The sequence below is a fragment of the Amblyraja radiata genome, chromosome 14 (genome assembly GCF_010909765.2).
Source record: "Amblyraja radiata isolate CabotCenter1 chromosome 14, sAmbRad1.1.pri, whole genome shotgun sequence".
Lineage (NCBI taxonomy): Eukaryota > Metazoa > Chordata > Chondrichthyes > Rajiformes > Rajidae > Amblyraja > Amblyraja radiata.
This window is the reverse complement of record NC_045969.1, coordinates 15921916-15936234: the sequence shown is the minus strand read 5'-3', so window position 1 is coordinate 15936234 and position 14319 is coordinate 15921916. Positions and strand designations below refer to the sequence as shown.

The window sequence follows — 14319 nt, the reverse complement described above, 5'->3', positions numbered from 1 at the left end:
TTGCGTTACTCCAGCATTTTGTGTCTGTCTTAAATTAAAGTAATGTTTGTCCAAGTGGATACCATTGATCAGTTCAGTACCAAACCAATTACGGTCTTTTTAACTCCAGTAAGCTCTAGCTTACTTATGCTACAGAAACAGAAAGTTGCAAGTTCAAGTCCCACATGCACAGAACCTTAGGCTGACTCTCCGGTGCAGTGAAGTGAGGGTTGCATTGCTAGAATGTATATATATATAAGGTGTAAAACTGGGGCCACAACTGATTTCTCATGTGGGCATAATAGATGATAGTTTAACTAGATTGGTAGGGGGGTAGGATCTCGTACAGGACAGAGGTACGTGGGAGGCTAGAAGTTGGTACAGAGGGTGGTGTGGGACAGAATAGGCAGGTGAAAGGCAGAGAGCGAGGAAGGAGGGTTGGTTTCAACTGCACAAATTTTAATGCAAGTGGCCTGACGGGCAAGGCAGATGAGTTTAGATCATGGATAGGTACGAGCGACTGGGACATTGTAGCCATGACTGAAACCTGGTTAAGGGAGGAGCAGAACTGGCCGCTCAATGTTCCATGGTACAGGAGCTTCAGGAGAGACAGGGGCGAGGGAAAAAGAAGAGGGGGGGTTGCATTGTTAGTTGAAGAGGATGTCTCCGCAGTGATCAGAAGATAGCTCTGGCGGGTAGCATTAAAGACAATTTCAAAAGATTTTACAAATACATAAGGGGAAAAAAGGTAACTAGAGAGAGAGTGGTACCTCTCAGGAATCAAAGTGATCACCTCTGTGTGGAGCCTCAGTAGATGGGCAAGGTCCTCAAGGAATATTTCTGCTCTGCATTTACCGAGGAGAAGGACAGTAGGACGGAGGAACTTGGGGCAGTCAATGGAAGTGTCTTGAGAGCAGTCAGTGTTACTGTCAAAGAAGTACTGAAGGTACCGTTGTGTATGAAGGTAGACAAATCTCCAGGGCCTGACCAGATATATCCGAGTACATTGCAGGAAACTAGAGAGGAAATTGCGGGAGCCCTGATTGAAATCTACGAGTCCTCCTTAAATACAGGAGAGGTGCCGGAAGATTGGAGGGTGGCAAATGTTGTGCCTCTTCTCAAGAAGGGCTGCAGGGAAAATGCTGGGAACTATAGTTGTAACATCTGTAGTTGGAAAGTTACTAGAGAGTATTCTGAGACATAGGTTATACAGGCATTTGGATGGGCAAGGGCTGATTTGGGATAGTCAGCATGGTTTTGTACGAGGGAGGTTGTGTCTCACAAATCTGATTAATTTTTTTGAAGACGTGACCAAATATATCGATGAGGGCAGAGCTGTAGATGTTATGTACATGGATTTCAGTAAGGCATTCGACAAGTTTCCGCATGGTAGACTGCTCTGCAAGTTTGCTGATGATACAAAAGTGAGTGGTTTTGCAGATAGTGAAGATGGTTGCGAAAGATTGCAACGGATCTGGATCGATTGGCCAGGTGGGCAGAGGAATGGTTGATGGAATTTAATACAGAGAAGTGTGAAGTGTTGCATTTTGGGACGTCGAACAAGGGGCAGGATCTACACAGTAAATTGTAGGCCTCTGGGTAGTGTTGTAGAGCAGAGGGATCGAGGAGTACAGGTGCATGGTTCCTTGAAGGTTGAGTCGCAGGTCGATAAGTTGGTCAAAAAGGCTTGGCACTTTGTCCTTCATCAGTCATAGTATTGAATATAGAAGTTGGGAGGTCATGCTGCAGTTGCATAAGACGTTGGTGAGACTACATTTAGAATATTGTGTTCAGTTCTGGGCACCATGTTATAGGAAAGATATTGTCTAGCTTGAAAGGGCTCACAAAAGATTTACGAGGATGGTGCCAAGACTAGAGTATGTAAGCTACAGGGAGAGGTTGAGTGGGCTGGGTCTCTATTCCTTGGAGCGCAGGAGGATGAGGGCTGATCTTATAGAGGTGTATAAAATCATGAGAGGAATAGATCAGATAGATGCACAGATTCTCTTGCCCAAGGTAGGGGAATCGAGGACCAGGGAACATGGGTTCAACGTGAAGAGGAAAAGATTTAATAGAAATCAGAGGAGTAACTTTTTCACACAAAGGGTGGTGGGTGTATGGATCAAGCTGCTAAAAGTGGCTGGGACTATCTCATTGTTTAAGCAAGTTAGACAGGTACATGAATAGGACAGGTTTGGAGGGATATGGACCAAGCGCAGGCAAGTGGAGCTGGGATATTGTTGCCAGTTTCCACACTGTATCACTCTATGACTATGACTCCAGGAGGGGTACGGGAATTATCCCTGCCATTCTGTCTTACTTTATTCTGCTATCAACATTTCTCAAAGAGGCTATCTGATCACATTGATGCTGTTTGTATGAATCTCTTTGCATCTGATTTGCTCAATTACAGCACTTTATCTGACCATTGACTACAGAAAGCTTTTGGGGGGCATGCTAAAAACGAAAAAAAAATATCCACAAATGAAACTTTTCATTTTAGCATTGCAGACGCTAATATAAATAATGTAACTACACATTTTGGGGAAATCTTTCTGACAGCCTCAGCCACGTTTCACTTATTTCGCTGCTAGTTCCCATTTGATCAATCTTTGAAGCCTCTCATCTCAATTAATGACTCTCGGCAAGGATTCTCGGTCTCACTCTTGACACCCAGGCACTATGGGACTGAGCAACCCTCTCCATAACATACCACACCATGACATTCACTCTGGTCTTATGCACTTCTTTCACACGCACACAATATGGACTTTCTCTCATACAAAGACTCATTCAGTCCTTTCTTTTCCCCGATCCCCAATGACTCTGGAATAAAGGGAATACTCCGTGCTTGGAAGTAAAGAACCCCTTGTTCTCTACTCACTCTACGGTACACAGACTTAGGATCATACCCATATCCTCTAATTCAAAGGGATGTCATCAATCTTCACTTGCCTATCTCATGCTGGTCATGGGGACATTGCATCCATTGCCCATGGCCGGCTATTTCAACAGCTAACAGAAAGAGGCAGCTACAACATCACCATTTTCATTGATTGCAGAGCATGGGAACGCTGAGGAAAAAGCCGATGTACGTGCCACCATGTTCAACCAGATGATGCACCTTGGCTTCTCCTGGGATCACTCCCACTTCCACTTCCAAAGGAATTAAGAAATGGCTTGCAGTAAAGACTATAGAGGCAGACATCATATCAGCTTTACTACTGAAAATCTATGGTTCCAGTGAGGTTTGTCCAGTACAGGTGCAACACAGATATGTTTGAATAATTACACGATTGCCTGGAGTATTCTGGACACAAAAAACTCGACTAATCTGGTTCTAGCTACTTCAACTTCCCCCCACTCAGTCAATTAGCAATCATCCACAAGTGATGGAAGCTCTAGAGGGAGGTTGCACGTAATGTCATCAAGTCAAAGGGAGTGACGCAAGGAGTAGGTCAATCCTTCTGGAGTACAAGCCAGCTTCCGGCATACACTAGTAACACACGAAACACGTACCTTCTTACTTGTTAAAAACCGCCAAAATTGTAAATTTTGCGCTGTAAAAAATTGTGGAAATAGGGGTAACCGTGAGAGATATTTATTGTACTTCAGAATTCCAAAAGCGAGGAGAAATTATGGTAGAGAGAAGCGAGAGCTGAAGGGACAACAACGGCTAAAGTGGTTGACGAACATTGGCCGTGCAGATATCAAAATTGAAAATATTGGGAATTATCACGTTTGCTCACTGCATTTCATCAACAGTAAGGCATTCTTTGTGTTTTTTCTTGATTCCTTTGGTATCTAAAAAGTTTTAGAAGTGATAAATCTGGCTGTAAAATTGTAAAATCACCCATGGTTCTCAAGTGGGTTTTTACATGCAAGAAAATGCTTCTGAAGCTAAATTTATCATTAAAAAAAATTGCAAACCAGTTGTACAGGGTATTGGTGAGACCACACCTGGAGTATTGCGTACATTTTTGGTCTCCAAATCTGAGGAAAGATATTCTTGCCTTAGAGGGAGTACAGAGAAGGTTCACCAGACTGATTCCTGAGATGTCAGGACTTTCATATGAAGAAAGACTGGATAGACTCGGCTTGTACTTGCTGGAATTTAGAAGATTGAGGGGGGATTTTATAGAAACTTACAAAATTCTTAGGGGGTTGGACAGGGTAGATGCAGGAAGATTGTTCCCGATGTTGGGGAAGTCCAGGACAAGGGGTCACAGTTTAAGGATAAAGGGGGAATCCTTTAGGACCAAGATGAGAAAAACATTTTTCACACAGAGAGTGGTGAGTCTCTGGAACTCTCTGCCACAGAAGGTAGTTGAGGCCAGTTCATTGGCTATATTTAAGAGGGAGTTCGATGTGGCCCTTGTGGCTAAAGGGATCAGGGGGTATGGAGAGAAGGCAGGTACAGGATACTGAGTTGGATGATCAGCCATGATCATATTGAATGGCGGTGCAGGCTCGAAGGGCCGAATGGCCTACTCCTGCACCTATTTTCTATGTTTCTTTACATGGGTTTTGAATTACATTTTACTCAGATGCAAAACAAGGAATGGCATAATTGTTAGCTGCTAATTGGAAATAACACCATGTGGTACTATTTCATTTTTATCTGCAGCATGGGGGTGCAGAGGCACAGATAAAACAATTACACTTTCATCCAACTCTTTTGACAACCTGCTCCCTGGAGATGTCATTTTAGCTAATCGCGGTTTTGACATAAAAGATGATGCCGAATTTTACGGTTGTGTAGCAGAAATTCCTGCATTTACAAGAGGGAAAGCACTATCTGCATGGATGTGGAAAAAACTCGCGAATTAGCACATTTACACATTCATGTAGTGCAAGTGATTGGCGGTGTCAGGCAAAAATACCTAATTCTAAGTCATACTGTACCACTGGAGTTCATCGTGACCAACTCTGAAAGTCAAGTACCTAAAATTGATAAAATTGCAAGGATCTGTTGTGCACTTTTTAACTTAAATGAATCCATCGCCCCACAGTAGGTGCAGATAGTTGGGCTTTCGTATAGAGTATATACGAGCAATAAAAACTTTCAAAAAAGTTACTTGGCTCATCGGCATTTATTATGGATGAAATTGCAAGTAATTGGCAAATCATTGCATAACAAACACAGAAGTTAAAGTGCACTTCAAAATTTTTAACATTAAACTTAAATTTGAGTTTGAAAAAGAGTTAAAAATGTCCTATTTTGTGGTTTTATGCTGTGCAAAGCTAACGTGGTATACACATTCTAGACTTGGTATTTATGAGAAACATGTTCAGCACAACACTTGCAGTTCATTTATTTTCGGGAACTTTTCTTTTTGGTTTTGGGAGAAGCTTACAATCTGAGCAAAACCTTTTTTTTTTTTGCTAGATTGGAAGCATAACTCGACAATTGAACGGATGCTGGGAAAGAAGACGGACCCGCTGCTCTGGACCATAGTATTTACATGCAGTTCACCGCTTGTACTCCAGAAGGCGTTGCGTGGCAACAGTACGGGTCACGGGTCGTGACCACGACTGCCGTGCAACCTCCCTATTGTTAACACTGCTATCAAGTGACACTCATCAATAACCTGTCCATTGATGTCCAGTTAGGGGTTTTCCCCTCGCTATATTTGGCAAGATATTAGAAATAAGGAACTGCAGATGCTGGTTTGCAGAGTATAGAATTTGGCAAAATATGACTTTCCCTTCACTGTCAATGGGTCTGAATCCTGAAACTCCATTGCCGGCACCTCCGCGGGAACACAGCATGAATGTGTTCATTACACACTAATGCAGTTCAACACGGTGGCTCGGCACCTGTTTCTCAAGTGTGGCTGGGGATGTGAAACAAATGGGTAGGAAGGGACTGCAGGTGCTGGTTTACATCGAAGATAGGCACAACAAAGCTGGAGTAACTCAGCGGGACAGTAAAACAAATGTTGGAATTTGCCAGCGAAGCCCAGATCCCTAAAGTAAAGAGATACATTCTGAGTACAGAGAGGGAGATCTCTCTCATTTGACTCTCGGTAGAGGTGCAGGAATAGGTGGCACAAAGAAGGAAGGCACGGGTATGAATAGAGGAACAAAGGGGCATGAAAAGAGGGACAGATGGGCATAAAAAGAGGGACACGGGGACAAAGGGTCTAACGCTCCCTCCTCACTCGGGGCAGAGGGACAAGGACATGTCTCAATGGGGAAAGACACTGGACACTAAGGCATGGATAGAGACCAACCCTCCCTCTCCTCCTCAGTTTAGGACATTGACGGGCTTACTCCAACCTCCCTGTAGGCTGGGGACTCGCCCCCCATCCCAGTCCGGACCCTGGGGACTCGGCAACCCCCTACCACCTCTCCTCCAGACACAAGCACTCACCTTACTCGCTCCTGCTCCTGCTCCAGCTCCTTCCTCTCTCTCTGCCTCTCACGTACACAGCTCACTCCCCCACCCGCACAGTGAGCTGATCCACCGCTGTGACGCACCGAGACTGCTGCAGGCAACGCAAGAGGAGTTCAGAAAGGGCAGTTTATCAGTGAAAATGGACATAACGTGCTGGACTGACTCAGCGGCTCAGGCAGCGTCTCTGGAGAACACGGATGGATGACATCTGGCGGTCCAGACCCTGAATCAGACTGATTTGTGTGGTGGGGGTGTGGGGTGTGGAAGCGGCTCGTCAGCACCATTACTACTCCTTCTGTCTCCAGTTTATTGTTGAGCTCAGCTGAATTATTTTCATTTCTGGCCGTTATCAGCTCATCTGATAAACCATCAATCCCCTCACCTGTATCCAACTATCACCTGCCGGACTTTATCCCCTCCCCACTCCTAACCAGCTTTCACCTCCTTTCTACAATCAGTCTGAAGAAGGGTCCCGACCTCCAAATGTCATCTATCCATGTTCTCCAGAGATACTGCCTTTGGCCCGCGGAGTTACTCCAGCCCCTTGTGTCAATCTTGGGTATAAACCTGCATCCGCAGTCCTTTTCCACACAGAGATTGAGTGTGTCTTCATAGTACTGAGTGCTACTTTAATTTTGGAATGTTGCTGATACACATAATAAATATCTGACATTTCCACTGCAATGGTGTTTGATGACTGGAGTGCCTCGCCGTGAATTAACCACGATCTGTAACTACAACTGGGACGATTGTAAAGGGCACGGGAGGCTGGAACCTTTGGCCTGGCCCTGGCTGCCGAACTGAGGGGAGGGACAGTGAGGAGGAGTTGGTGTAACTATGGCGGCGTGAGGTTTAAGGACTTTGTTCTGGGGGTGGAACGACCGTCATGTCGCTGCTGCCGGGAGATCCTGCACGTCCTGTGTCGGTGCGAGCTGCAGTTCCACGGCCGATAGCGGCGCGCAGGGGGACTGCTAATGACTTTCTTTCTCATCACACCTGATTCTCACCCCCATCCCCTTGATTCCTCGATGTCTAACCCCTTGATCCCCACCCCCCCTCTCTGATCTTCATCCCTCTGATCCCCACCCTCCCCCTCTCTGATCTTCATCCCTCTGATCCCCATACCCCTTGATCCCCAACTCCTCGATGTCTAACCCCTTGATCCCCACGTCTTTATCCCTTCATCCATTTGCTCCCCACCCCCTTGATCCCTGATCTCCACCTTCCCTTCCCCATGATGAATTAATTATGTTTATCGTCACATGTAAATGTCGCAGTAGTATTCCTTGTGCATACCCACGGTATGCAAATAGTCGCCACATAAAGGGGGCTGATCTTCATCCCTCTGATCCCCCTCCCCATTGATCCCTAACTCCTCCATCTCTAACTACCTGATGCCCACCCTCCTTCCCCGATCTTTAACCAACTTCTCGATCCCCAATGCCCCTGATCCCCCAGCTCCTCATTCCCCCGAGCTCCATCACTTCCAATCCCCATCATCAGATCCTCACCCTCCTGATCCCCATCTCCATCTTTTTATTGCCCTGATCCCCAATGTTCTACAACGACCCCATCCCCATCACCGGATCCTCACTTTGATGATCCCCATCCCTTAATTTCCATCCCTCTGACCCCTCTTTACGCAGTGGTATAAATTTGGGGTCCAAAATGGTCTCTCTTATAGCTGAGAACCTCACTTTTGGGAGTTGTATTTGTTCATTAGCCTTAAGCTGCCGGCTTCATACATGCCGTTTATAAATTTTTATGGAAATAAATATGGCCGTTGTATCTCTTTGAAGGATGACTTGTGGAATTCTCTGCCTGAGGGCGGGTGGAGGCAGGTTCTCTGGATACTTTTAAGAGAGAGCTACATAGGACTCTTAAAGATAGCGGAGTCAGGGGATATGGGGAGAAGGCAGGAACGGGGTACTGATTGGGAATGATCAGCCATGATCACATTGAATGGCGGAGCTGGCTCGAAGGACCGAAAGGCCTACTCCTGCACCTATTGTCTATTGTCTTTATTGGTCAAACCAAAGAAGTGATTTTACTGAACATTTGGTGATGTCTGGAATTAATTATCTGAGAGGGTGGTGCAGGTAGAAATCCTCACTGTATTCTAAAAGAACGGATGAGTTATTGCTGGAGAAAATGCAAAGAGCTGCTTCGTGAAATTTATTTATAGTCTGATTTTGGTTATCATAGGCATGATGGACCCAATAGACCCCTTTGCACTCTAAATGTCAATGATTTATGATTCTCTGAAGAACAAGCATGAAGTATTTGCTGATAAATATTTACCAGGACATACTTTGTCTGTGAAAAGAGAAATCGTTAATGTTTCAGATAAATGACCCTTCAACAGAACTGGAAAAGTGACAATACAAGAGTATTTTAAGTTAATGAGAGGGAGAGGGATGGAGGCAACAAGGGGAACATCTATGAAGGGTGGAGACCACTGTTCAAGTGACTGAGTACAGAAGTTGGGAGGTCATGTTAAAGTTATATAAGATGCCGGTGAGGCCGTATTTAGAGTATTGTGTTGAGTTCTGGGCACCATGTTATAGGAAAGATTTTGTCAAGCTAGAAAGGGTACAGAGAAGATTTACGAGGATGTTGCCAGAACTCGAGCCCCTGTGCTATAGGGAGAGATTGAGCAGGCTGGCACTCTATTCCTTGGAGCTCAGGAGGATGAAGGGTGTACACAATTATGAGAGGAATGGATCGTAGACACAGAGCCTCTTGCCTAGAGTAGGGGAATCGAGAACCAGAGGACATAGACTTAAGGCAAGGGGTAAAAATGTAATAGGAATCTGAGTGGTATGCAGTGGTGGACTGGCCAGGGTGTCAGCTTGCCCGATGGCATGGGCCCCTGATTAAGTGGGCCCCCTGTATCAAGTGGGCCCCTGATGAAGTGGGCCCCCTTTGTCGCCTGGCAACCAATATTTTTAGACCCAGTCCGCCACTGGCTGTATGACTTCATGACCATGACTGCTTTTGCAATCTACTAAATAGATGAATGAGGGCTGTTAGGAAAGAAACAAAAGAACATACTGTAATTCTAAGATACAGCGCACAGCATATGAAACAAAAGAAAATGCTGATTAGGAATTATCTATGAAAGGAGGAGAATTGAGTCAATATTGCCGTCGGATGTCCTTGCATCAGACCTGTCACTTCTGACACCAGCAGGAAAGACTGGTTATCTGAAACTGTTAAATTCACTGCAGACACGAAAGATTGCAGATGCTGGAATCTTAAGCAAAACACAAAATGCTGGAGGCACTCAACAGGTCAGCAGCATCTTCGGTGGAAATGCACAGACATCATTTTGGGTCAGAACCCTTCTTCGGGCTGATTGAGTGGGAGGCAAAATGTTGGAAAAAGAAGGTGGAGGTGGGGCAAAACCTGGCAAATGATAGCTAGATACAGGTGAGCAGAGGGCTCCTGACAGTGGTGTTCGATCTGTTAAATTGTTACTAGTATTGGTAGATTGTTAAATTCAATATTCATTCCATAAGTCTGCAACATAACTGGATGGAAGAAGAGATGCCGTTCTTTGATCATAAACTACACTTTGTTGGAACAGCGTAGGAAGCCAGAGACAGAGAAGTTAAAGTAGTTGGTGGCAGTTGGCATAGTTGGAGGTTGGATATTATGCAGACGATATGAAAGGAATGACAGGTGTAAATAGAAAGGAGAGAAAGGATACAGTCAACATAGGTGGAAGTAATTTCTGTGGGACAAGAGCAGCCTGTACCAATGGATCTACCTGAACACAAGAACAGAAAGAGGTAGGAGCAGGATTATGTCACAAGGACCCTCAGACCTGCCTCACCATTCAATATGATTGTGGCTGATTTATGCTGGCCACAACTTGTCTGCCGCTTCTTCAAACCCCTTCACTTATCCAATCTCTCAAATGTTTAAATATCTCCACCTTAAATACATCTAATGATCTGGCTTTCATCCTCCTCGGGGGCAAATAATTCCGGAAATTTACTGCCGTCTGAGAGAAGAAATGTCTATGTAACGCAGTTTCCTACTTTTTAAAATTGTATTGTGACCGATTGCTTGTGATCTCTCATTAGTGAAAACATCTGAACATCTACCCCGACAAGCTCCCTTATGATCTTGTATGTTTGAGTAGGGTCACTCACTGCTTATTCTTCTAAACTCCAAGGACAGTTTTGGAAAAAGAGGATGGTGGATATACACTTTGCAACTCTCTGGTGGTCAGTTTCATCCCCACCAATCACACCGCCTCTCATGCCACTTTCTCAGAAAATCACAGGAGTTGCAACACCTCAACCTTTCCCATCATCCAGGCACACAAACAATTCTTTCAAGTGAAACAGTAACTTTTGTACTTCCAATCTAGTGTACTACTGCAGATAGACACAAAAAGCTGGAGTAACTCAGCAGGTCAGACAGCATCTCTGGAGAAAAGGAATAGGTGACCCCTGACTCTGTCTGAAGAAGGATCTTGACCCAAAACATCACCTATTCCTTTTCTCCAGAGATGCTGTCTGACCCGCTGAGTTACTCCAGCTTTTGGTGTCTATCTTTGGTTTAAACCAGCATCTGTAGTTCCTTCCTACACAGAGTGTATGACTGCATTCAGTGTTCGCTGCCAAATGTAGGTTCGATGACTGCTTTGTGAAGCACAGCACAACTCTCGGACCTCCAGTTGTCCATTCCTCGTCCATCGCTCTCCAGTGCTGATCAACTGTATCTGTCTATGACGTCCCGTACTGTTCTAATAAGAGTCCATTTTAGCTATAAGGAATAATACCTTCCATCTGAAGTGGTATACCCTTCGGGACTTTGAATTCAACAATTTCAGGCACCTTGCTTTTACTTTTGTATCATAAATAATCACTGCTAGTTGTAATTATTTATCTTCAATATTAACCCAGCCTTCTTTTCTCTTCGGACATGCTGAATTTTCTACCTTTTCCAGTCTTTAAATTCTATTTTAAATCTCAGCAACAGTGCTGACCTGCCTTTCCCAGTTTGGAAATGTTCGTTTTTGTTATTTATCTCCCTAATCTATCCTCTTTAATCTCTCAACACAATGGCTCAGTAAATGTTAGGGTCACTTGACGACCCTTGCTCATCGTATCAGAGAGCCTCCTTAATCCTGTTCACCCCTCTTCACCCTCTCTGCAATTTAAAACAAACTTATTTTCTCACTTTCCAGTTCTGATCAAGGGTCTTAGGCTTGAAACAATAACTGCTTGTCCTTTATAGATGCTGTCTGATCTGCTGAATGTTTCAGTCTTTTCTAGATTTTTTCTGAATATTTACCTGTGAATATTTAGAAGAGGGTCGGGGTGGGCTTTGTGGAGTTGGTGGACCATAGCACATCATCAAGTACCGCTCACACCCTGGCCATCCTTTCTTCTTCTCTCTCTCCAGCCGGGCAGAAGACACAAATGCTTGAAAGCATATATCACTAAATCCGCAAACAGCTACTGCCCCATTGTTAACAGACACTTGAAAAGATCTCTCATATGTTGAGAGACACAAAATGCTGAAGTAAATCAGCAGGACAGGCAGCATCTCTGGAGTGAAGGACTGGGTGACGTTTCGGGTCGAGACCCTTCTTCAGACTGGTCTCTGACTCTCCCTCATACATTGAGAACTTGCAATCTATTGCGGCTCTTGCACTTTTTTCTACGTGCATTTTCTCTGTAGCTGCACCATCACATTGTAAACACTGTTTATTTTCACTTCTGCTCCATCTGATGTACGATCTGCTTGAAGACCATGCAGAGGGGGGAGAGAGAGGGAGGGGGAGGGAGACAATGCAAAACAAAGTTTTGCATTGCATAGTACACGTGACAATAATAAATCAATACCGTTACCAATAAGAATGTTGGCATTTGGCTAAGATACTGGTCAACATCAGGACCCGATGAACCTTATGATAACAGCCAGCCTATTTCCAGCAAGAGAAAGGTTAAAGGAATACTCTGAGAAATATTTAACCACAATGAGTACTAATTTAAATATTTCAATGACTATAGCATAGAATTAGTTAATTAACATTTATTTATAATTTTATTACTATTGGATAAGATTAGATTGGATCAGTGAGTACCCATTTTTAAATATGACAGTCCTGCCTGATCTACTGTTCAGATTTACTGCCTGATTCAGAGCGTACACTGTTGTTATTCATGAATGATATTCAGGTTTACATTAGTTTTAAATATTGCTGAAAGGACACTCGCAAATTAATTTGGGAGTCAAATTTTTTTAAGTTAATTGAAATACAAATAAAACCCTCCAAGAATTCTATTTATCCCAGGAGGGAAATTGATCAATGCATTTGGAACATGTTTTATAGAAGGATTCAGGTTCTTATTTCCCTGGTCAATTTGTCCTTTCCTACCCAAACCACACCTCCCCCTGGTACTTTCCCTTGCAACCGCAGGAAATGCTACTCTTACAGCATTACCTCCTCCCTCGAGCCATCCAAGGATCCAAGCAATCTTTCCAGGTGAGGCAGGGGTTCACCTGCACCTCCTCCAACCTCATCTACTGCATCCACTGTTCCAGGTGTCAACGACTCTACAACGGCGAGACCAAGCGCTGACTCGGAGATCGCTTCGCCCAACACCTCCACTCGGTTAGTTCTAACCAACCTGATCCTCCGGTTGCTCAGCACTCAACTCCCCTTCCCATTCCCAATCTGATCTTTCTGTCCTGAGCCTCCCCCATTGCCAGATTGAGGCCCAGCGCGAATTGGAGGAACAGCACCTCATATTTTGCTTAGGTAGTTTACACCTCAGCAGTATGAACATTGACTTCTCTAATTTTAGATAGCCCTTGCTTTCTCCCTCCTTCCCCTCCCCCTTCCCAGCTCTCACACAAAGCCTACTGTCTCCACCTCTTCCTTTCTTTTTCCTACCTTCCTTTCTTTTGTCTACCTTCAGGTTCTTATTGAAATGATTTGAACAATTTATTTTGTTCATTAGCATCCAGGATTTCAATATTAAACAGAAACTAAATTGGATCAGCCAAATAAACAATGTTGCAACAAGAGCAGGTCAGTGGCTAGATGTTCTGTGACAAGTGACTCACTTGCTGGCGTCCAAAAGGTTTACTACCATCTTCAAAGGACAATGATCGTATAGAGGTGTACAAAATCATAGAAACAAAGAAAATAGGTGCAGGAGGAGGCCATTCGGTCCTTCGAGCCAGCACTCGCCAATCAATAACCCGTGCATGCCTTCTCCCTTTATCCCTTGATTCCACTAGCCCCTAGAGCTCTATCTAACCCATGAGAGGAATTGTTTGGGTAGACACACAGAGTCCCTTGCACAGAGTAGGGGATTTGAGAACCAGAGGATAGGTTTAAGATGAGAGGGGAAAAGGTTTAATAGGAACCCGAGCGTAACTTTATCACGCTAAGGATGGTGGATGTATGGAACAACATCCAGGACAACACTGGCCACTTGGTTGGTGCCCCATCCACCACCTTAAATATTCATTCCTTCCACCACTGGTCTACATTGGCAGCATTGAGTTCCACGTACCAAATACCAACCAATTATACAACCAGTCTACTCCAAACAGCACTTACAGAACTACAACCTCTAACAGTAGGAAGGGTAATGGCTTCTGGCACATGGGAACACCATAACCTGCAAGCCCTCATTCAAATTGCTCACCATCCTGACTTGAAAATATATTGTGTAGGAATAAACTGCAAATTGAAGATAGACACAAAATGCTGGAGTAATTCAGCGGGACAGGCAACATCTCTGGAGAGAAGGAATGGGTGACTTTTCCAGTCAAGAAGCTTCTTCACACTACTGCTTTTTGTGTCTATCTTTGGTTTAAACCAGTATTCGCAGTTCCTTCCTACACACCTCACTTCCTGTTCCGCTGAGCTACTCCAGCATTTTGTGTCTATCTCGGAAATATAT

At 44.3% G+C, this 14319-nt stretch overlaps 1 protein-coding gene across 2 annotated transcripts in view; it reads right to left on the bottom strand.

The window, feature by feature from the left end:
* LOC116980420 overlaps window positions 1-6615 on the bottom strand; it is a 47723-nt gene extending 41108 nt beyond the window's left edge. Inside the window, exon 1 of one of the 2 annotated variants that reach the window (XM_033032604.1) lies at window positions 6356-6615. The gene's annotated coding sequence lies outside the window, so the exon portion shown is untranslated. The remainder of the gene's footprint in view (window positions 1-6355) is intronic. The other variant, XM_033032605.1, reaches the window with a different exon arrangement.
* Window positions 6616-14319: the final 7704 nt, after the last annotated feature.